The following is a 7,132-nucleotide window of genomic DNA, read 5'->3' as shown; positions in this document are numbered from 1 at the left end:
TGGGTCCAATACTTAATTAGAAGAAAAAGGAGGTGACAGTAAATGCTGCATTTTCGTCTTCGTCTTAAACATTAAATACTGAATTACATTTTTGTTTAGTAACTGATACAGTTTTCACTTTGGTTTTTTGCTTATATCTCGAAAACAGTTACTCCTATCAATTTTTATCTTTCCTTCAAAATTAAAGCTGATAAAATTTTTTACAAAATAGTTTTTTGCATTTTTTTTGTAGGACCAACCATAAGCGAGTTATAGAGTTGGATATAAATAATCTTTAACAAAAATTTGATATAAAATAAAATGTTTGAAAAACCGAAATTAAACTAAATTAATATTAAAATAATTATTAATATTATTATTATTAAAAACCGACTATAACTTTTGTATAGTAAATGTTTTTATACCAGTTTTAAAATGAGTTTTTAAGTTTAGACAATTTCTTGCCTAAAAACACAGATCACAGATGATATCTTGCATAGAAATGAGAAAACGCTCAGATAACACAAAATAAACTTCATTTTTCCTTAGAAAAACTAAGCTTTAATTTAGAAAGAAATTCATTATTATAAGTATTATTATTATTATTATTATTATTATTATTATTATTATTATTATTATTACTTTCATTACTATTATTATTATTATTATTATTATTATTATTATTATTATTATAAAAACCGATTATAACTTTTGTATAGTAAATGTTTTTATTGTATTTTAAATCACAAGGCATTTTCTGTTAAAGCACTTTTTTAAATATTAATTATTATCAAACTTATATCTCGCTTATGGTTAGTCCTACATGAAAAATGCAAATAACTATTTTGTAGGAAATTTTATCAGCTTTAATTTTAGTGAAAAGATAAAAATTGATAGGAGTAACTGTTTTCGAGGTATAAGCAAGAAACCAAAAAACTGTTACCTTAATTAAGCGCTTGCATAAAAGCAAATATAGTACTATTAGTATTATTATTATTAATGTTATTGTTATTAATATGACGACTAAAGACGACTCTGAAACCTTTAGTGACTTTTATGTCTTTTCCTTTTTCCTCTACTGAAGTGTTAGACACAATTAATTTAGTTTAATTTCAGTTTTTCAAACATTTAATTTTAAAGCAAATTTTTGTTAAAGATTACTTATATCTAACTCTTTAACTCGCTTACGGTAGGTCCTACAAAAGAAATGCATTTAACTATTTTGTAGAAAATTTTATCAGCTTTAATTTTGAAAGAAAGATAAAAATTTATAAGAGTAAATGTTTTCGAGATATAAGCAAAAAACCAAAGTGAAAACTGTTACAGTTACTGATCAAAAATGTAATTCAGTTTTCAATGTTTGAAACGAAGACGAAAATGCATCATTTACAAACGACTCTAAAAACTTCAGTGAAGTTTCTGTCACCTCCTTTTTCTTCTAATAAAGTATTGGACCCAATAAATTAAGTGTATTTTAAATCACAAGACATTTTCTGTTAAAGCACATTTTTTTTTAAATATTAATTATTTTCAAACTTATATCTCGCTTATGGTTAGTCCTACATGAAAAATGCAAATAACTATGTTGTAAGAAATTCAGCTTTAATTTTAGTGAAAAGATAAAAATTGATAGGAGTAACTGTTTTCGAGATATAAGCAAGAAACCAAAAAACTGTTACCTTAATTAAGGGCTTGCATATAAGCAAATTTAGTACTAAAAACAACTCTGAAGACTTTGGTGACTTTTATGTCTTCTTCTTTTTCCTCTACTAAAGTGTTAGACACAATTAATTTAAATTAAATAAATGGATAACTTAAAGTCGAAGCCTAACCAAAGTTAGGCAACGACCTTTCTTCCTCTCTGGTAAAAAACAAAGACAAAATAAACATAGGTAACTACTCAGGAGTCTATAAATTAACTTGTGAAAACTGTAACGCTTTCTATATAGGCCAGACAGGTAGAAAGATCATTACCAGGGTCCTAGAACATAAAGGATACATGGTGAAAGAAATTCGAGAAAAAACGAACCCACCCTTTAAAACAAAATCTGAATTTTCGGACCATCTATTAAATAACCAACATTTTTGCAATTTTAACAACTTTGAAGTTTTACACATATGCAACAAAAGCCGCAAACTCAACAATCTAGAAATATTGGAAATTTACAAACATCTTTCTCTTCACAACTCCACTTGCGTGAATGAACAAACCAATTTTAACAAACCCTTATTAAATAATTTCTTCAATATATCATAACTCGACAATCTACTTTTCAACATGTTCCAAATCTCGTTATAATTATTCTAGTTTTGCAAAATTGTTTTTCTAAATTTTGATATTTTACAGATCCCTCTTTTAACCTTCTACTTTCTCCGTTAGAGGGCGGAGTTTCATTGTACAATTTTTTAAGTCATTCATTTTGTAGTTCCTTTTACATTTCACTTTTCAACTCGACAAGATGTAACCTTCCTTCTTTTTGAAAAATTTTAATAATTTGTAACTTTTTTATTGTTTTGTTCTTAAAAAACACGTAAATGTAAATTCTTACGTAGTTTTATCCTGTGTTTTTTAAAATGTTTTGGTGAGTACTCTTATCAACCACAATATTAGTTATACAACAACCCTCTTTTTTCATGTATAGACTGCTGATGATGGTATAAATAAATACCGAAACTAGTCCAATTCCTTCTTTTTATTTCCACTTTGGTTAGTCTTCGACTTTAAGTTATCCATTTATTCAATTTGAAAAATTTAACCTAACTTTGAGATGGTCAACTCCCTCAACTTCCCCAAGGAATTCGACAATTAATTTAGTTTAATTTCGGTTTTTCAAACATTTTATTTTAAAGCAAATTTTTGTTAAAGATTATTTATATCCAACTCTATAACTCGCTTATGGTTGGTCCTACAAAAAAAATGCAAATAACTATTTTGTAGAAACTTTTATCAGCTTTAATTTTGAAAGAAAGTTAAAAATTGATAGAAGTAACTGTTTTCGAGATATAAGCAAAAAACCAATAAGAAAACTGTAACTGTTACTGAACAAAAATGTAATTCAGTTTTCAATGTTTGAGACAAAGACGAAAATGCAGCATTTAAAATCGACTCTGAAGACTTTAGTCACTTCTATGTCTCCTCCTTTTTTTTCTAATAAAGTATTGGACCCATTAAATTAAGTGTATTTTAAATCACAAGACATTTTTTGTTAAAGCACTTTTTTTTAAATATTAATTATTTTCAAACTTATATCTCGCTTATGGTTAGTCCTACATGAAAAATGCAAATTACTATTTTGTAGGAAATTTTATCAGCTTTAATTTTAGTAAAAAGATAAAAATTGATAGGAGTAACTGTTTTCGAGATATAAGCAAGAAACCAAAAAACTGTTACCTTATTTAAGCGCTTGCATATAAGCAAATTTAATAATATTAGTATTATTAATATTAATGTTATTGTTATTAATATGACGACTAAAAACGACTCTCAAGACTTTGGTGACTTTTATGTCTTCTCCTCTTTTCTCTACTAAAGTGTTAGTCTTAATTTAGTTTAATTTCGGTACATGTACATGTACATGTACATGTAACACACAAAATATGCTCCATTTTTTCTTATTAAAAGTATTATTATTATTATTACTTATGTTACTATTACTATTATTATTATTATTATTATTATTATTATTATTATTATAATTATTATTATAATTATTATTACTATTATTATTATTATTATTATTATTATCAATATTATTATTATTGAAAACCGATTATAACTTTTGTATAGTAAATGTTTTTATACCAGTTTTAAAATGAGTTATTAATTTTAGACAATTTCTTGCCTAAAAACACAGATCATAGATGATCTCTTGCATAGAAATGAGAAAACGCTCAGATAACACAAAATAAGCATCATTTTTGCTTAGAAAAACTAAGCTTTAATTTAGAAAGAAATTCATTATTATAAGTATTATTATCATTATTATTATTATTATTATTATTATTATTATTATTATTATTTTTATTATTATTATTATTATTATTATTTTTAACTTTTGTATAGTAAATGTTTTTATACCAGTTTTAAAATAAGTTATTAATTTTACACAATTTCTTGCCTAAAAACACAGATCACAGATGATTTCTTGCATAGAAATGAGAAAACGCTCATGTAACACACAAAATAAGCTTAATTTTTGCTTAGAAAACTAAGCTTACTTTTATTACTATTATTATTTTCATTATTATTATTATTATTATTATTATTATTATTATTATTACTATTATTTTTATTATTATTATTATTATTATTATTATTGTTATTATTATTATTATTATTAAAAACTTATATTAAACAGACAGAAAACGTCGTATTCTGACACAAAAAAACGAATTACGTTATAGACTTGACGAGAACGGCGAATCTCGGACTCTTATAGGACTCTTATAGGGTCAAAAAGTATCAGTTTGGATCAAAACAAATTATTTTTGTTGAGTCTCAGTCTGAATTGTTTATCAGTTCAAACAAAAACGGCTTATTTTAGACGATCTTTTGCTTTGAACAAGAAAACTTACATCGAACAGATTGAAAACGTATTAATCTGGCATAAAAGAGCAATTTATGTATCACTTTGGATAAAGGCAGCTAATCCTATTCGTTTTATTGCTTAAAATAGACAAAATTGTTAATAAATCTAACAAAAACGCTGTATTCTAGCACAAAATACTAATTACATTATAGTTTCGACGAGAATAGCTTATTTGGAATGATTCTATGCTTCCAAACGAGTAAATTTTTATTAAACAGATGCCAAACATCATGTTTTGTCCTATAAAGACATTTTATATTGCAGTATGTATTAAAACAAAATATTTTCGTTGATTCTTTGTTAGAAGCAGCAAACCTAACATTAAAGAATCTGAAAACTTTGTATTCGGACACAAACCACCGAATTTTGTATCAGTTTAGACAAAAACGGTTGATTTTCGACAATATTTTGCTTTGAACAAGAAAACTTATATCAAACTGACTAAAAACGTCTTATTTTAGCACAAAACAAAAGATTTGCGTTATAGTCTTAACGAGAGCTGTTAATTTCAAACGGTTCTATGCTTTGAAACGAGTAAACTTTCACTGTACAGAGGATAAACATCTTATTTCGCCTTTTAAAAACGATTCATGCCACAGTTTGGATAAAAACCAATTATTTTCGTTAATTCATTGTTACAAACATGAAACCTTACATCAAAGTAACTGAAAACCCCTTATTCAGGCACAGAAATTCGAATTACGTTTCAGTCTGGACAAAAACTGCTTACTTTAGACGATCCTTTGTTTTGAATACAAAAACTTACATTAAAAAGATTAAAAACGTCTTATTCTGGCTGAAAACTGCAAATTATATATTACTCTAGATAAAAGCAATTTATCCTGATTACTCCTTTACTTAGAATAGAGTTAACTTGTATAAAACTTAATGAAAACTTTAAATTTCGTCTCAAAGAAATAATTTACATTATAGTTTTGACCAGAACTGTTAATTTCAAACGATTTTATGCCCCCAAACGAGAAAACTTTCACTAAACAGATGCCAAACGTCTTAGTTCGTTTTATAAAAACGACATGTTACAGTTTGAACAAAAAAATTATTTTCGTTGTTGTGTCAAAATAATTTATTTCGAATGATTCAATGGAGCGAAACGAGTAAACTTTTATAGGACAGATGCAAAATACCATATTACCACATAAATCGTTATTTTAAAGCAAAGTATTAGCTTTTGCACTTGTTCAATTAAAGTTTGCTTACTTCGAAGTATGTAGTCGTCCGAAATAATTTTTTTTTGTCAAAACTATAACGTAATTTGTTCTTTTGAGCTTGAATATAGAGTTTTCATTACGTTTTATAGTAGTTTACGCTACTCTAAGCATTGAATCAAACAGAGTAATCCGCTTTTGTTAAAACTGATACATAATTTGCTCTTATTTTCGAGAATAAGACATTTTCAATATGTTTGATAAAATTTTTCTTGTTTATAGCAAGGAATCGTTTAAAATAAGCTGTATTTGCCTAAATTGATACGTAATTCGATATTTGTGCATGGATACGATGTTTTCAGTTTCTTTGACGTGAAATTTCTTGTTGCAAAAGGTAATAATTTGCTTTAAAACAACGCTTTATATGGTAATATGTGGTTTTGCATCTGCCCCATAAAAGTTCATTAGTTTCGAATCATAAAATCGTTTGAAATAAACAGTGCTGGTCAAAACTATAACGTAAATTATTTCTTTGAGACGAAATTTAAAGTTTTCATTAAGTTTTATACAAGTTTACTCTATTCTAAGTAAAGGAGTAATCAGGATAAATTGCTTTTATCTAGAGTAATATATAATTTGCAGTTTTCAGCCAGAGTAAGACGTTTAAAAGGCGAAATAAGATGTTTTTCCTCTGTACAGTAAAAGTTTACTCGTTTCAAAGCATAGAACCGTTTGAAATTAACAGCTCTCGTTAAAACTATAACGCAAATCTTTTGTTTTGTGCTAAAATAAGACGTTTTTAGTCAGTTTGATATAAGATTTCTTGTTCAAAGCAAAATATTGTCGAAAATCAACCGTTTTAGTCTAAACTGATACAAAATTCGGTGGTTTGTGTCCGAATACAAAGTTTTCAGATTCTTTAATGTTAGGTTTGCTGCTTCTAATAAAGAATCAACGAAAATATTTTGTTTTCATACAAACTGCAATATAAAATGTCTTTATAGGACAAAACATGATGTTTGGCATCTGTTTAAAAAAAATTTACTCGTTTGGAAGCATAGAATCATTCCAAATAAGCTATTCTCGTCGAAACTATAATGTAATTAGTATTTTGTGCTAGAATACAGCGTTTTTGTTAGATTTATTAACAATTTTGTCTATTTTAAGCAATGAAACGAATAGGATTAGCTGCCTTTATCCAAAGTGATACATAAATTGCTCTTTTATGCCAGATTAATACGTTTTTAGTCTGTTCGATGTAAGTTTTCTTGTTCAAAGCAAAAGATTGTCTAAAATAAGCCGTTTTTGTTTGAACTGTTAAACAATTCAGACTGAGACTCAACAAAAATAATTTGTTTTAATCCAAACTGATACTTTTTGACCCTATAAGAGTCCTAT

At 26.3% G+C, this 7,132-nt stretch overlaps 1 long non-coding RNA gene across 1 annotated transcript; it reads left to right on the top strand.

The window, feature by feature from the left end:
- Positions 1 to 1,914: 1,914 nt before the first annotated feature.
- Positions 1,915 to 2,730, top strand: LOC135267131 (uncharacterized). Its single transcript, XR_010335444.1, has 2 exons — positions 1,915 to 2,561; positions 2,622 to 2,730. It is a non-coding gene; the product is annotated as an uncharacterized LOC135267131 (long non-coding RNA).
- Positions 2,731 to 7,132: the final 4,402 nt, after the last annotated feature.

This window comes from Tribolium castaneum, chromosome 9 (genome assembly GCF_031307605.1).
Source record: "Tribolium castaneum strain GA2 chromosome 9, icTriCast1.1, whole genome shotgun sequence".
NCBI classification, from domain to species: Eukaryota; Metazoa; Arthropoda; class Insecta; order Coleoptera; family Tenebrionidae; genus Tribolium; species Tribolium castaneum.
The sequence above is the reverse complement of the archived record's forward strand: the minus strand, read 5'-3'. Positions and strand labels throughout refer to the sequence as shown.